Source organism: Callorhinus ursinus, unplaced genomic scaffold (assembly GCF_003265705.2).
Source record: "Callorhinus ursinus isolate GAN/ISIS: 27379988/994484 unplaced genomic scaffold, GSC_fseal_2.0 scaffold1, whole genome shotgun sequence".
NCBI classification, from domain to species: Eukaryota; Metazoa; Chordata; class Mammalia; order Carnivora; family Otariidae; genus Callorhinus; species Callorhinus ursinus.
In genome coordinates, this window is record NW_027397063.1 from 32,823,145 (window position 1) to 32,841,405 (window position 18,261).

Genomic DNA, 18,261 nt, shown 5'->3' on the forward strand with positions numbered 1-18,261 from the left:
ACAGCAAATGGAGAAACATTTATTCAAGAAAATCTGTGCAATCTTGGGGTGCCTGGGTGGCTCAGTCGGTTAAGCTTCTGACTCTTGGTTTTGGTTCAGATCATGATCTCAGTGTTGTGAAGTCGAGCACAGTGTTGAGCTCCATGTTTAGCGTGAAGTCTGCTTGAGATTTTCTCACTCCCTCTGCTCCTTCCCACATCATGCACATGCTCTCTCTCTTTCTCTCTCCCAAATAAAATAAATAGATAAAATCTTGTTAAAAAATTCTGTGAGATCTTAGTCTGTATCATTTTATCCAAACCCTGCCCCTTCTCCTCCCTTAGCTCATTGTGGTGAAAGATGTACTCTGGGCTGGTGCAACCAAGAAGATGGAATTCATTCTTCTGCCAACTCCCAGTGTAAGGTGATGACTTCTCCTTGAGAAGGACAGACTGTGACCATTACTCATCCCCTTCCTCCAGCTCATGTTGCAAAAGCTATATTCCAGACTAACAAAATTGAGAGATCTGGAGTTCCCTTTGTCTAGTCCCTCTAACTCAGAAGTGTCTGGCCTAGAATATTGAGACCTATTTTCCCCTTCCCCAGACTGCTCATAGGTTGGAAGTTATATGCCAGTGGAAGCAAACAAGAAGACAAGGCTATCATACACTACTATCATCTCAGTGTCCAGTCCTAGGGTAGAGTTTCACTCCCAGAGAAACAGGCCACTGTCCTTGCCTCCAGCTCTGGAGCAGTGGCACAGAGCTTCTGCACAGGGGGAGATGCGGTCCATAAGAACACAAGGTGCTATGGCTCTCCATAAAGAGATTGCCTTTATTTGAAACACAGGGGGAACATTCATGCCCATGGACAGAATTAAAATCAGTGGAGATCTTGGAGCAGAACAATTAAGTTCCATGATAGTAATGGGCTTCATGATAGCAACAAGTAGACCAGATGGAAGTTTAACAGAAAGAGCCATGGAAATAATTGAATAAGAGGAGCCATCCTGGGGTTAAAAGCAAGTTTCAAAGACTGACCTGAAAGAACTTTTGAGTGTACCCCTGCAAATGGGGTGGTCACACTTTATTTGGATAAGACAATGGGACTATCTATGCCCCAGAGAGTGGTTGAAAACAATATATTAATCAGCTAGCAATTAGAGGAAGTTAACTGAATATGATACCACTAGAGACATACCATCAAAAGCTTAGCAGAAAGATCAGGTAAAGAGACAGTTAAAGAGGTCAAGCTAACACCACAATTACTTCTGTGTACGTTAGGGGAACATTCAAGGCTGTACCCTCCAAAAGTAACATCAGAGGCTGCATATTGAGAGAAAAATAGAATTTGCTGAACTAGTCTAGCCAAGTCATTAAACAAATAAACAAGCAAACAATAAGACTGGGGGAAAAGGTGTCAGGATCTAGATATGCTACAATATATTATCTGAAATATTCAGCAGGGGCACCTGGGTTGCTCAGTCATTAAGCATCTGCCTTTGACTCAGGTCACAATCCCAGGGTCCTGGGATCGAGCCCCGCATCGGGCTCCCTGCTTAGCAGGAAGCCTGCTTGTCCCTCTCCCACACCCCCTGCTTCTGTTCCCTCTCTCGCTGTATCTCTCTCTGTCAAATAAATAAATAAAATCTTTAAAATAAATAAATAAATAAAATATTCAGCAAAGAAATTGAGTCATGCAAAAAACAGAAAAGTGTGATCTGTTAAAAAAAAAGGCAATAGAGATTGCTTTTTAGAGAGCACAAATGATGTACGTAGAAGAGAAAGACTTCAAAACAGCTCTTAGAAGTTATTTTCAAAGATATAAAAATAATAATGATTAATGAATTAAGAAAGGCATGATAACAGTATCTCATCAAATAGTGAATATCAATAAAGGGATGGAATTTTTTTTAAATCAAATAAAAATTCTGGAGTCCAGAAGTGTGGTAATCAAGATGAAAAACTTATTCAAGAGGATCAGCAGTAGATTGAGCTAGTAGAAATAAAAATCAGTGAAGTTGAAGATGGATTGAGAAATATTATGTAATGTGAAGAACAAAGAGAAAAAATAATTAGGAAAAATTAGCATAGCCTCAGAGAAATGTAGGATAACGTTAAGTGAAGCACTATATGCATAACGGACGTACATGAATAGAAAAGAGAGAAAATGAAAAAGAAAAAATAATGTAAAAAGTAATGGCTAAAAACTTCCCAAATTTCACCAAATACATTTTTTCTGCACATCCAAGAAGCTCAGTGAAATCTAGTAGGATAAATATGAACAGATCAACACCAGACACATCATGATCAAAATGTTGAATGTCAAGGATAAAGACAAAAATCCTGAAAGCAGTAAACAGAACTAACTTGTCATCAAGGGAACTTCAATAATAATGAATCTGACTTCTCATAAGAAACAATGGATGTCAGGAGACAGTGGTATGACATATTTAAAGCACTGAAAGTAAAAAATAAAACTGTCAACCTAGAATCTTATAATTAGCAAACTTCCCCCCAAATTACTTAAAAATGAAGGTGAAAATACAATATTTCCAATTTTTTAAAAATATTTATTTATTTATTTATGTGGGAGAAAGAGAGAGAGAGCAGGGGTTGGGCAGAAGGAGAGGGGGAGAGAGTCTTAAGTAAACTTCATACTGAGCACAGAGCCCAACACAGGGCTCCATCTCACAACGCTGGGATCACAGCCCAAGCCTAAACCGAGAGTCAGATGCTTAACCCACTGCACCACCCAGGCACCAGTCCAGATTTTTTAAAAATGAGAATTTCTTACTCGTAAACACCCCACAGAAGAAATACCAATGAAGTATTTCAGGCTAAAAACAAGTAACATCAGTAGTAATTTGAAACCACATACACTTGAGAGTGCTGGTAAAGATAATTATGTAGGTGATCATAAAATACAGTATAATTGCATATTACTGTTCTCTTCTTTCCCAATTCATGCTATGAGGTCAGTATCACCCTAAGACCAATGCCAGACAAAAACATCACAAAAAAGAAAATAGAAAGCTACAGATCAATATCTCTTATGACTATAGATGCAAAAATCTTCAACAAAATACCAGTAAACCATATCTATCAACACATAAAAAAGATTATATGTAAATTATAAGTCCCATGGCCAAGTGGGATTTATCCTAGGAATGCAAGGTTGGTTTAACTATACAACAGTCAATTAATGGAATTAACCATATTAATAAACTAAAGGATAAAAAGACACAATTATCTCGAGACACAAATTATTTTTTTTAAATCCAGCACTCTTTCATGATAAAATCACTTGAAAAACTAAAAATAAAAGGGAAATTACTCAACTGATAAAGAGAATCTATGAAAAACATACAGATAGCATCATACTTGGTGGTAGAAGACTGAAAAATTTCCCTCTAAGACCAGGAACAAGAAAAATAAGTCCACCCTCAGCATTGCTTTTCAATATTTTACTTGATTTTGGAAAGGACAATCAGGCAATAAAAACATAGAAGAAAGAAGAAAGAAATACATAGAAGAAAAAAGAATCTTGGAAAGAAACTTTAAAACATCTTTTTTTGAATACAATGTGATCTTGTATATAGAAAACCTGAAGGAATTTACTAAAAAATCCATTACAACCAATAAACTATTTTGGCAAGTTTGCAGTATTCAATATCAGTACTCAAAAGTCAATTGCATTTCTATATACTAGAAATGAACAATCTTCAAATAAAATTAAAAAATAATTCTACTTAAAATAGTATTAAAAAAGGATAAAATAAAAAAGGAATTAATTTAACAAAATAAGTATAATACCTGCACTCTGAAAAATACAAACCATTTGAGAGACACTAAAGAAGACCTAATAAATAAAAAGACATTCCTTTGTAATGTCTTTCTAGGAAATAGACATTCCACATTCATAGATTGGAACATTTTTTAGAGTTAAAGCTTCAATACTCCCAAATTAATCTAGATTCAATACAAGCCGATCAAAATTCCAACTACAATTTTTAAGATTTATTTATTTCAGAGAGGGAGAGAGAGCATGAGAGGGAGGGTCAGAGGGAGAGGGAGAGAGAATCCGAAGCCGACTCCATGCTGAGCATGGAGCCCAACATGGGGCTCAATTTTATGATCCTGAGATCACAACCTGAGCCAAAACCAAGAGTTGGTTGCTTAACTGACTGTGCCATCCAGGCGCCCCTTCAACTACATTTCCTAAAAGAAAATTGACAAGTTCAGGAGCGCCTGGGTGGCTCAGATGTTTAAGCATCTGCCTTCGACTCAGGTCACGCTGTCCATGTCTTGGGACTGAGCCCCATGTCAGGCTCCCAGCTCAGCGGGGGGTCCGCTTCTCCCTCTGCCTCTGCCTCTCCCCCTGCTTGTACTCTCTCTGTCTCTCTCCCTTTCAAATGAATAAATAAAATCTCAAAAAAAAAGAAAATTGACAAGTTTATTCTAAATACATATGGAAATTTGAGATACCCAAAATAGTCAATACAATCTTGAAAAAAACAAAGTTAGAGGACTTGCATTTTCTGATTTCTAAACTTACTATAAAGCTACTATGATCAAAACAGTTTGATACTGACGTAAGATAGACCCAAATATAAATGGAATAGTATTGGGAGTTCCAAAATAACCTAATTGACTTAATTGACTTTTGTCAGACATGTTAAGAAAATTCAATGGGAAAAGAATAATCTTTTTAAGTAATGGTAGAGTGAAAGCTGGATGTCCACATGCAGAACAATGAAGTTCAATTCCTTCTTTATACCATAACAAAGAATTAGTTCAAGTCCCAAATATATGAGCTAGAACTATAGATCTTACAACAAAACATAGAGTAAGTCTTCATTACCTCGGATTAGAGAAAGTCGTCTTAGATAAGCTAACAAAACACAAGCAAGAAAAGAAAAAAACATTTGGACTTCATCAAAATTAAAAACTTTTTTTTCCACAGACTTAAACTTCCACAGACTTCCACAAATTTAAATCCACAGAATGGGAAATATATTTGCAAATCATAAATCTGGCAAGGGCTTTGTGTCCAGAATATATAAAGAACTCTTACAACTTAAAAAGATAAATTTAAAAATGGGCAAAGAATCTGAATAAACATTTCTCCAAAGAAAATATACAAATCGCAAGTGTTGGCAAGGAAGTGGAAAAATTAGAACCCTCATACATTGTTGGTGAGGATGTAAAGTGGTGCAGCTGTGTTGAAAAACAATGTGATAGCTTCTGAAAATGTTAAACTCATCACATGACTCAGCAATTCCACTCCTAGGTGTATATATATTTAAGAAAAATGGAAAAATACTTCCATATGAAATGTTTATAAATGTTTATAAAATCATTATTCATTATAACCAAGAAGTGAAAACAACTTAAATCTCCATCAACTGATGAATGTATAAAAAAATGTGATGTAGCCATATGATGGAATATTATTTGGCAATAAAACAGAATGGAATACTGATACATGATATAACATGAATGAATCTTGAAAACATTTTGCTCAGTGAAAGAAGTCAGTCACTAAGGATCACATACTGTATGATTCCATTTGTAGGAAATGTCAAAAATAGGCAAATCTATAGAGATAGAAAGTAGATTAGTGTTTGCCAGGGGATGGGGTGGCAAATGGAAATGAGAAGAACTAATAGGTACACATTTTCTTTTTAGGATAATGAAAATAGTCTGAAATTAAATTGTGGTGATTGTTGCACAACTCTGGAGTACTGATACATGCTACAATGTACATGAACTTTCAAAATGTTTTGCTCACTAAAATAAATCAGTCACAAATAATCCTATATTGTATGAGGCCATTTGCATGAAATGTCTAGCATAGGCAAGCCTGTGGAGATAGAGAGTCTATTAGTGGTTTTAGTGTTGTCTGGGGCTGGGGGTTGGGTGGTGGCGCAGGGATTGTGAGTCACTGATAATATGTAGATGTCTTTTCAGCATAATGACAATGTTCTAAAATTAAGTTGTGATGATGGTGACACATCCCTGTGAATATACTATAACCCATTAGATTATATAATTTAAGCAGGTGAATTGAATGATTTATGAATTATAACTCAATAAAGCTATTGAGAACTGTACATAGGAAATGCAGCTAAATTTAGCAGGAATTTAGGTGGGGAAAAATCAGACAGCATATGGACATCACTGAAAGGTAGAAAGAGAAAACATGTATTGTTATATGTGTAGAGCCATGCCTAGGAGCCTAGGAGCAGACAAAATTCAGAGAGGAGAATTCTAAGAATTTTAATATTTGAGAGTAATAAGTAGTGGAAATTTTTACAAAACTTTTTCCCAAGAATTTTTTTTTTCAGGATCTAGAAAAGAATGAGCATGATAGTGTTTGTGAAGTGGCCACATCTAAGAAGAGAGAAAAGTTTTAGGGGCAGACAACTAGTCATAATCAGAGCTGACGAGGTAAACTAAATAAGATGAAGAGTCGGGATCTACATCTGAGGATGAATCCTGGAATACAGAAATGACAGAAAAACTTTTTAAAAAATATTTTAATTTAAAATTTAATTTTAATTGTGATTACCCACACCTAACATTAAATTGACCATTTTAAACATTTTTAAGCATAGAATTCACTAAGTATATTAACACAGTTGTATAACAGAGCTCTAGAATTTTTTTCATCCTGCAGAACTGAAACTCTATACTCATTAAACACAAATTCCCCCTCTCTCACCCAGCCCTTGGCAACCACCTTATATCTTCTGTTTTTATGATTTTGACTATGTTAGATACTTAATGTGTGTGGACTCATACAGTTTTTGTCCTTGTGTGACTGGCTTATTTCACCTTATATAATGTCCTTGAGGTTCATCCACGTTGTAGCATGTCACGGGATCTCCTTTTTTTTTAAAGGCTGAATAATATCTGTTGTATGTATATATCACATTTTCTTTGTCCGTTCACCAGTGATGGATATTTGGGTTACCTCTACCCCTTGACAATTATAAAAAATGCTGCAATGAACATGGGTTTACAAGTATCTCTTCAAGATCCTTCTTTGAATTATTTTGGATATATATCCAGAAGGGGGATTGCTAGATCATATGGTAATTCTATTTTTAATTTTTTAAAAAAAAAAACTTGCCTGCTGTTTTCTATAGCAACTGTACCACTTTACATTCCCACCAACAGGGCCCAAGAATTCCGATTTCTCCACATCTTTGTGAGGACTTGTTTTTTTTTTTTTTAAATGTTTTATTTATTTATTCATGAGAGTCAGAGAGAGAGAGAGAGAGAGAGAGGCAGAGGAAGAGGGAGAAGCAGGCTTCCCGCGGAGCAGGGAGCCCGATGCGGGACTCCATCCCAGGACCCTGGGATCATGACCTGAGCCGAAGGCAGACGCTTAACCATCTGAGCCACCCAGGCGCCCCTGTGATGACTTGTTTTATGTTCTTTTGATCGTGGCCATCCTGATGAGTATGAGGTGGTATCTCATTGCATTTTTGAATTGCATTTCCCTAATGACTAGTGACGGTGAGCATCTTCTCATGTGTTTGTTGGCCATTTGTATGTCTTCTTTGGAGAACTGTCTATTCAAGTTATTATCTCATTTAAAAAATTGGGTTATTTCTTTTGTTGTTGCTAGTTATAGGAGTTCCTTATATATTCTGGATATTAACCCCTTGTTAAATATATGATTTACATATATTTTCTCTCCTTTTCACTCTGTTAATGATTCCTTTTAGTGAGAGAATTTTTCACATAGTAAAAGATGCTTTTTTTTCCCTTCTCTTTCTTTCTTTTCTTTTCTTTTCTTTCTTTCTTTTTTCTTTTTTTTTTTTTTTTTATTGGGGAGAGCAGGACCACAAGCAGGGGGTAGGTGGTGGGCAGAGGGAGAGGGAGAGAGAGAATCCCGGGAAGTCTCCATGCCCATACCCAGCACAGAGCCTGATGTGGGGCTTGATCTCAAGACCCTGAGATCATGACCTGAGCTGAAATCAAGAGTTGGATGCTCAACAAACTGAGCCACACAGGTGCCTTGTTTTGTTTTTTGGGTTTTTTTGTTTATTTGTTTTGTTTTGTTTCTTCTTTAAGAAAGAAGTGTTACTTTTTTTTAAGATTTTATTTATTTATTTGAGAGAGAGAGAGAATGAGAGATAGAGAGCACGAGAGGGAAGAGGGTCAGAGGGAGAAGCAGACTCCCTGCCGAGCAGGGAGCCCGATGTGGGACTCGATCCCGGGACTCCAGGATCATGACCTGAGCCGAAGGCAGTCACTTAACCAACTGAGCCACCCAGGCGCCCGAAAGAAGTGTTACTTACAAAAGTGCATCCCTTTAAATTGGTTCAAGTTGAAAATACATTTCTCCATGCTGCTTTCTCTAGGCACAGACCACAGCACAGACCACTATTTCCACATCTGCTAGACACTGAATAGCAATATTAGAACCCTGATGCTGCTGATTCCGAAAAACTTGCCATGGCTGCCACTCCTGACACTAGTCTCACCAGAAGAAAAGCTTATTCTGATTCCTGCTTCTATATCTCACTAGCTTCCAAAGTTGTGGCAGCTTTATATGCTTGACAGAGCCTGAGTGAGAAAGTCTGCCAATTCCTTAGCTACGAGTGAGGGTTGGAGAGTGAACAAGTCATTTTCGGCATCTCAAATGGGAGATAAGGAAGGTCCCCTTAAGGAAGAATTCCTCAAACATAGATAGAATGATTGGTGTTGTGGTTGAAAATTAAAAATGACAGCCACCACTCATCCTTAAGAAAGAAAGACTTTTTTTTATAAAATATATCTTGGTACCATTATTATAAATAATCATGCTCCTGATGGACCATTTAGGTAATCCAAAGTAATGCTTTTTACATTTTTATGTATATAAAATAATAGGGCAGTTTTCAAGCCCAGGGTTCTTCATTTAGTTAATAGCCCTTGTTACAGACTTGGTGCATATGTTTGTGATAATGCTTAGAGTCAGAAAAAAGGCCTCATTTACCTGTAAGTCTATACTACTTAGGCAGATAATACATATCAGTGATGGAAGAAAGAATGGCCTAACAAATAATAAATTAAGACATCCAAATCAATATCTAAGACCTATATGATCATAGATGTTATGGCTGATTACTCTCAAATCCTGAAGAGTACAGGCAATTACCTTTTTATTGCACTTTGATCTATTGTGCTTTGCAGATATTATGGTCTGTTTTTTTGGTTTTTGGTGGGGGTTTTTGGGTGTTTTTTTTTTTTTTTTTTTTTTTTTTTTTTTTTTTACAAATTGAAGGTTTGAGGCAACCCTGCATCAAAGCAGGTTCATTGGTGCCATTTTTTTTCCCCACAGCATTTGCTCACTTTGTGTCTCTGTGTCACATTCTAGCAGTACTTCAAACTTTTCTATTATTATTATATTTGTTATGGTGATCTGTGATCAGTGATCTCTGATGTTACCATTGTAATTGTTTTGGCTCACCACAACTGCATCCATGTAAGACAGCCACCTTAACCGATAAATGTTGTGTTTTCTGACTGCTCTATGACTGGTTGCTCCCTCCTCTCTTCCCCTCTCCCCAGGTCTCCCCATTCTTGGGCCACAACAATATTAAAATTAGGTGAGTCAACAACCCTACAATAGCCTCTGAGTGTTAAAGTTAAAGGAAAATTCTCACATCTCTCACTTTTAAATCAAAAACCAGAAATGATTAAGCTTAGTGAGGAAAGTATGTTGAAAGCTGAAATAGGCCAAAAGCTAGAACTTTTATGCCAAACGTTTAGTCAAGTTGTGAATTCAAAAGAAAAAGTTTTGAAGGAAATTGAAAGTGCTTCTCCAGTGAACACACACACAAATGATAAGAAAGTGTAACAGCCTTATTGCTGAGACGGAGAAAGTTTTAGTGGTCTGGATGAAAGATCAAATCAGCCACAACATTCCCTTAAACTAAATCTTATCCAGAGCAAGGCCCTAACCGTCTTTAATTCTGTGAAGGCTGAGAGGTGAGGAAGCTACAGAGGAAAGGTCTAAAGCTAGTAGAGGTTGGTTCGTGAGGTTTAAGGAAAGAAGGCATCTCCACAACATAAAAGCAGCCAAAGCTGATGTAGAAGCTGCAGCAAGTTATCCAGAAGATCTAGGTCAGATAATTGATGAAGGTGGCCACACTAAACAACAGATTTTCCATGTAGGTGAAACTGCCTTCTATTGGAAGAAGGTAGCATCTAGGACTTCATAGCTAGAGAGAAGTCAATGCCTAGCTTCAAGCTTCAAAAGACAGACTGACTGACTTTCTTGCTAGGGGTTAATGCAGCTGGTGACTTTCAACTGAAGCCAAGGCTCATTCAGCATTCCACAAGTTCTAGGGCCTTCCCAGATTATGCTAAATCTACTCTGCCTCTGCACTGTAAATGAAATAATAGAGCCTGGATAATAGCACTTCTGCTTACAACATGGTTTACTGAATATTTTAAGCCCATCTTGAGATCTACTGCTCAGAAAAAAAAGATTCCTTTGAAAATATTGCTGTTTATTGACAATAGACCTGGTCACCCAAGAACCCCTGATGGAGATGTGCAATGAGATGAATGTTGTTTTCATGCCTGCCAAAATGACAACTGTTCTGCAGCCCGTGGATCAAGGAGTCATTTCAACATTCAGGTCTTATCATTTAAGAAATACATTTTGTAAGACGACAGCTGCCATAGATAGTGATTCCTCTTGTGGATCTGGGCAAGTCAATTGAAAACCTTTTGGAGGTTCTCAATGCCATTATGAACATTCTTGATTCATGGGAGAAGGTCAAAATGTCAATGTGAACAGGAATTTGGAATAAGTTGTTTCCAACTTTCATGGATGACTTTGAGGGGTTCAGGACTTCAGTGGAGGAAGTAACTGTAGATGTGGTAGAAATAGCGGAAGAACTAGAATTAGAAATGGAGCCTGAAGATGAGACTGAATTGCTGCAATCTCATGATAAAACTTTAATGGATGAGTTGCTTCTTATGGATGAGCAAGAAAGTGGTTTCTTGAGATGAAATCTACTCCTGGTGAAGATGCTGTGAAGACTTTTGTAATGACAACAGAGGATTTAAACTATTACATAAACCTGGTTGACAGCACAGTGACAGGGTTTGAGGAGATTGATGCCAATTTTGAAAGAAGTTCTACTAGGATAAAATGCTATTTAACAGCATTGTATGCTTCAGAGAAATCATTGGTGATAGGAAGAGTCCAACGATGTGGCAAATTTCACTGTCTTATTTTAAGAAATTGCCACAGCCACCTCCACCTTCAGCAACCACAACCCTGATCAGTCAGCAGCCATCAACTTCGAAGCAAGACCCTCCACCAGCATAGATTATGACTCACTGAAAGCTCAGATGATAGCAATTTTTAGAAATAAAGTATTTTTTAGTGAAGTTATATACCTCATTTTTTGGACATACTGCTATTGCACATTAGACTACAGTATAGTGGAAACATAATTTCTATATGCATTGGGAAACCAAAATATTTGTTTGACTCACTTTATTGCCATATTTATTTTATTGTGGCAGTCTGGAATTGAACTCATTATAACTTCAAGATATACCTGTAGTCTATAGAGTGTCATTTGGCCAAATCAATATTTCTTCTTCAAAGCCTAGAACAGATCACATGCCATACCCATTCATATTAAGAATGGAAATAGCCTTATGGTATTTTCTTTCTGGAAAATGAATCCACATTACATATACTTATCTACACTTAACATACTGCCTGTTGTCTGCAGAAATTAATGTTACTAAAAGACTTTTATATTACCTTACTAACAGATTTTAATATAGACAGCTATTATCAAAACTATTTTCAGTATATATTTTCACCAGATTTTGCATTCGTACATTTTTATAATTGAAAAAATAATTTCTCCCACATGAAAATTTACATGGCATATTTTCAGAGCTTAAGCATCTGAAATACCCAAAAATCTGTTACCAAAGTTAATAATTTAATTAATATACTTCAGAATTTTTACCAATAATAATTTATAAGCAGATGATATGACAAAACATTTAGCATTAGTTAGCATTTTAATTTAAAAAAAAATCTCCACATCAGAATCTCAGGGAGGTCCTGCATGTAGCCCTGTGGTTTTGTCCGAGTGAGGCCAAAGCTAACACTAGAAGGAAGTGGTCCCTACCTCAAACAGGGGAATTTCAACTGAAAAGAGTCTTTAAGTTTAAAGCTAAATATTTTCATTGAATTAAACAAATATTTATGATGTCCACATACGTGAAACAAGACAGATTCCTATTGATCCTCCTAGATCCAGTTTATTTTACTCCATCCAGTCAGACTAAGGATGGATTTCACAGATTAAAAAAAAAAAAAAAATGATGGGTTCTCAGAGTTTAGAAATGGTGGTATTAGTTTTGCAGGCGCTCACCCTGAGCCAGTGACATGGGCAGATTCATATTAACTCCAGAATTGGCTGGAAAGCTTCAGTTAAGCATGGGAAGGGGGGTAGGATGTGAGTCACAACCACAAAATGATTTATCTCATGTGAAACTGGTGTAAGTGAGAACTTTAAATGGTATTGACAGGAGTGTGAATTTTCTTTTTTGAGTGTTCCACCTGCCTAAAAGTGGAAGCTTCCCCTGCTGCTGCCCAGGCTGTCCTCATTTGAAGGATAAACAAAAGCCTCCTCTCCAAAAGTCTGTCAATCCAGCACTTTTACGAGGCACTGAATTCATTTAAAGAAAAAAAAAAAAAGTGCTAACTGAATACATTGTCAAACTAAAAATGATTTTAATTTTTTAAAGGGAAACTTGGCATACCTAATCCTCTGAATAATTATCTCAGCAGTGTGTAGTTAGTTTTGTGTTACTACTATGATGGTGAAAAACCCAATATCCTACACACTATTTTAATCGGTAGTTACTGTCAGAAACCAAGGTATAACTAAGCAAGAAATGGCTACAAAATAGGCACAAAAATGCCATGGGACACTTCAATAAATAAGTGTTATCAGAATAACTATTAATAAAATCCAAGATTATCTGCTTTTATTTTCTAACATTAAACATAAATTGTATAAAAGGAAGATTCTGATATTTTTTAAACCAATTAATTATTTTATTATTTCTTGACAGAGTCACATTCATTTATCCATGGGAGAAACTTACTGAAATATCAACTCACTACCTTTGACTTTTTTTATCTTTTTATTTTGGCGCCAGCAAATTATTATTTTTTAAATGTTTTATTATGATTTTAAGGTAAAGGAAGAAAACAAATTTTGTGTACTCTCTTTCAACTTAGAGCTTATTGCAGGTCATTTGTCTATGTTTATATAATGGAAATATATATAATGTCTCCAGTTATGAGGCATCACAATTTTCTTCTTTCCAATATCAAGTCGGGAACATTTTCTTCAAGTACTCCTTTCAAGTGTTGCTCTTTCATTTCAATTCATCTACTCACACAGAGAACCTGATAAAAGATGGGATCTAGTTAATACTACTGATCCATTGTGTTCACATAGGCTTCCTCTGTGCTACTGTGATCATAAGCAGTGCACAATAGGAGGCATTTTGGTACTTATTGTGCATAATTATTAAGGTGTGACAAAAGAATGAAGGAATTGCAGAAGCAATCTGTTCTTCAATCTGGGCTGTCTGAGGATCCTTTCAGAACGGCAGAGTGTTAATTTCCTGAACATCTCATGATAAACAAAACAAGCCTTCTCTGACAAGAAAGTTGCCATAAAAACATGCCATTAGTGCATGATTTATTCTCCAGTGTAATAAAAACCCAGTGAAATAAGAGTTAGTAGTTCCTTAGGTAAGGAGACACTCAAGCTTTTGTAAACCATTGATGTCCTCCTGCCAAGGGGACAAGAAGACAATTTGTTTATATTTTGAAAGTTAATGAATCCCCTCAGTTTAAAATAATTGTTACTCCTTGGAAACAGTAATGAAAGAGATCTTTTTTATGATGATTCCTAGTGATATGAAAGCCCATTCTTCTGCAAATAGAGCAGTTTGCAAAATATGCACAGTTACAGAAGTACCATTTACCAGTTAATAAATATTATTTACTTGTGCATTGGTTTCAGATTACTGTGAAAATTAGTAAACACATTAAAATTCTAAGTACATATGCCACATAAAAAATTTTTCACGTAACAATAAAAACAAATCTGTTTTATATGATGAGCTTGAAAATAAACCCTGGGTGCTTTTGTTTTTTACCATCATTTAACAGGTCATCCTTAAAGAAAATACCCTATTCAGGAAGATGAAATTAACCAACAATTTGTCCTTTTAAACTTACTTGAATCAGGAAAAAATAATTATACTGAATGATACAAAGATACCTATTTTTTTTCCTTGAGTTGGAAATACTGGGTTATGTTATGCAATTTTGGTCTGCAAAACAACCCATCAACTCAGAAGTAACAATCTATGCTTCTTTGCTCCCTGTGAGCTTCCAGACCTAGTTACCTTGGAGACTACTGTCTGTCTTACTCTATACCCTCGGGAGTTTCAGAATCATCCAGAGAACTAAAAGCAGTGATCTTCAGTCTGAGCCTTCTGAAAGGAAAAAAAAAAAAAAAAAATCAAGAGCAGAAGCCTTTTGGAATATATACCTTCTCAATTCTTTTAGATCTGACCCCACTGGTACTTTCAGCAGCTTAGATTTAGACAGTTCAGCTCTATACAAATGATTTTTAGTTGCCTCTTATACAAATGATTTTTAGTTGCCTCTTATGATGTCTTAAAAAATAATCTCAAATTTCTTTTTCTCTACTACATGGATAGGAATCTAGGCAGATTAAATCAGAGGTATCTATCTCAAATGGTATTTATTCTCTGTAGAGAGAAATAACAATCCATTGCAATTAGGTCTCCCCTAGGGTAGATATCAGGATTTTTAAACTGAGATATGCAACAAACGGGAATATTTTAGTGACCCTCTGAAGATTAGTGTTTCTCAAATTTAGCTTGTTATAAAGACAAATTGTCACTTCTCTCTGTCAGAGTGTGACTCAGGTCTAGGCGATGGCTGAATGTTTAACAAGTGCCTCTGATGCTTCTGAGAATTACACTCTGAGAAACCCCACAATATGTTGTTACCAAAATATACAAATAATTCAACCAATTACTGAACATTATACCTACTCTCAAGCTATGGTGTGGTGATAGTATAGATTTCATTCCATCTCTCCTCTGATGGAGGAATTGTGAAGTTCACAGAATCAGCTTCGCGTCTCTGGTAAATGGCGTGAATGTTTGTCTCCTCTGCTTTTGACTTTTGCTTTCCAAGTCTCAGGTGTAGTTGTTCTGCCAATTCCTTCAAAGTATTTTTCAAAGTTTATTTACATGTTCGTAGGGAGTTGTTACCCCGATTCCCAATCCCTATATGTGCTGTAACTGAAAGCACAACCTCATTTGCCTTAGCCTCCCTCCGCCACCACTTTACCCAGAATTCAATACGAGAGTGGGGCTGCTTACGAGCGAAAACTCTAATTCAGAAGTGCAATGTAGCTTAACGTTCAGAAAACGGTTATTGGAAGCATTGGCCACATTCTTATACAACTGTCAGGGGGCCGACCATCCTGCCTTGCCCCCTGCTTCTTATGTAGTTTGGCCAAGGCGGATAGCCTGAAAGCCAGGGTTTTCCAGGGGGCAGCTGACTGCTCTGCACGGGGAGCCACAAGACGGTAGGGGTAAAAGGCAGAGATGAACAGACGCGTGATGGAGGGAAGAGAAGAGTGAGCAGGAGTCATTTCCTGTGGCAGCTGCAAGAAATTACCACACATTTGGTGGCATAAAGCAACAGAAACTGATTCCCTCACAATTCCAGAAGCCAGAAATCCAAAACTGATGTCACTGTGCTGAAATCACTGTGTTGACAAGGCTGCACTACTTGCTCTAGGGGACAATAGGAGAATCCGTGCTTTCCCTCTTCCAGCTTCTTCTCTTTTGTTTTCTTTTATGAAGTAGGCTCCACACTCAGCATGGAGCCCACCGCAGGGCTTGAACTCACGACCCTGAGCTGAGATCAAGAGTTGGATGCTTAACCGACTAAGTCACCAGGCACCCTACTTCTTCCTGCTTCTGATGGTAGCAGGCTTCTGATTCCTTGGCTTCTAGCTGCATCACTACAGTCTTTGAGGTCAGCATCTTCAAATCTCTCTCTGCTCCATCTGCCCATCACCTTCTCTTCTGTGTGTCTGTCTGTAAAATTCCTCTGCCTCCTTCTTTGGAGGATACATGTGATTGTTTTTAGGACCCACCAGACAGAATACTTATCTTATTTCGAGACCCTTAGTCACACATCTTTTTTTTGACCACACATAAGGTGACATTCACAGGTTCCAGGGATTAAAATGCGGATATCTTGGGGCAGCGGAGAAGGGGGTGGGTGGATGGTTAAGCTTACAGAGGGAAGAAAGAGAAGAGAGAACTTATGTCGGGAGGCTGAAGCAAAGTGCAGAAAGTGATCATTGAGCAGTCATTGGCTCTAACAGGAATATCTAAGGTCAATTTTAAGCAGTATGCCTTGCTGAGTTAAAAACTATCTTGATCTTCCTAAATTTTCAATGAAGAGGAATTCAAAGACAAAGCTTTGTGGAAGAAGCTGAGTTTCACAGAAGTAAAAATGACTGTCAAAAATGACCACGAGAATTTTAATCTCTGGCTGTACTGGGGCAGGACTTCCCACAGGACTTGGGCTAAAGGCTCGAGCTAATTTTATCTAAATATCAAAGGGCAGCATTGCTTAACTGAAATCTGGGTAGCAGTGTATTTATTGTGGTTTACACTGGATTTTAACTATTACATTAGGGTTTTGTTTTATTTATTTATTTATTTTGCTGCTGTGGTTCTGTCCTTTCTTGGCTGTTCACACATTTCTGGAAACCATCTCAGGTTATATTTCCTTTTCTAACATTTTTTTTGCTATTCCATGTGTCCTGAACGCTTTCTTTATAAGCTTAAACTGAAGATTGTGTTGACACACATTCCTATTAAAAAAAAAAAAAATGATCTCAGGCCACCCAATGCAATAGGAGTTCCCATCTGCGTGTCCCTTGGCTTATATACTACACTCATTAAATCTTTATCTTCAAATCTTTAATGACAAAGATTTTTAATCTTTGCCAGATTGACTCTGGTACTATATAAGGACTATTTGTACAAGGCATTAGTCGGTCCTATAGTAACCTGTCACATTTCAAAGGCAAGCCTTCTTAGGTTAATGGTAAGATTGATATCAGAGTTGATGAGAAGGTGGAAATCAAGAGATTAGCAGCCCATCGGCCTTAGAAATTATGCCAAAAGAAAAGCCACTAAGTGCTACTCAGCCTTCTACAAGTGAATTACACAAGTGAATTCATTATGGCTCATGTTTTCTTAAATTTCCAGTTTCATAGACACCCCAAAATGCCAAAATTTTGAGAGGCAGTTTAGAATGAGGAGCCAACCCATCCTTGCAGGGCATTGTAACAAGCTCCATTATAGCTGCTTCAACTCCAGAATGAAGTTGAACAGATAAGAAAACTGAGGATTCTTCTCAAGTCAAGGGCATGCACAGAGCAGGAGGCACTTTCCCTCTGCCTCCATGTAAAACAGGGAAAAATATCTCTAAGGCAATCACTGAGAAAGCTTTATATATTTCTCCTGGAGCTTGAGAAGCTAGTGTGTAATTCTTGACAAGAAAATGTTAATGTCAGGGAACTGTGCCTGGAACTGACCCTTCCTGACTATACATGGAGAAAGTTTACAGGGGATGAGCTGTGTAATTAACTTCTGCTTTCATGGTCAACTTGCTCCACTTTAAACTATAAATATTTCAATGCTCTGCTAGACCAACAAATTTATGTTATCCTTTTATTCAACAAATAGTTGTTGAATGTCTGTTATGTGCAAGAGAATATGGCATTTCTTTTTTTTTTTAAGATTTTATTTATTTATTTGACAGAGAGAAACACAGCAAGAGAAGGAACACAAGCACGGGGAGTGGGAGAGGGAGAAGCAGGCTTCCCGCCGAGCAGGGTGCCTGATGCGGGGCTCGATCCCAGGACCCTGGGATCATGACCAGAGCCGAAGGCAAATGCTTAATGACTGAGCCACCCAGGTGCCCTGTGAATATGGCATTTCTTAAGTGAACAGTGTTTAGTCATTTTAGCTCACATAGTTACTAGTAAATTCATAGTATTAAAAATACATTCTAAAGAAATATTAAGTGAAACATTTATTGTATGTATCTCTGCACAATACATTGTATGAGATGCAATTGTGAATTTAT

General features: G+C 37.0%; 1 long non-coding RNA gene across 1 annotated transcript; it reads right to left on the minus strand.

Annotated features, from left to right (window-relative positions):
• Window positions 1-13,130: 13,130 nt before the first annotated feature.
• On the minus strand, window positions 13,131-15,416 carry LOC112821143 (uncharacterized). The gene is made up of 3 exons (XR_003207359.2): window positions 15,132-15,416; window positions 14,454-14,543; window positions 13,131-13,440 (listed from the first exon to the last, which is right to left on the minus strand). It is a non-coding gene; the product is annotated as an uncharacterized lncRNA (long non-coding RNA).
• Between the last annotated feature and the right edge of the window lie 2,845 nt (window positions 15,417-18,261).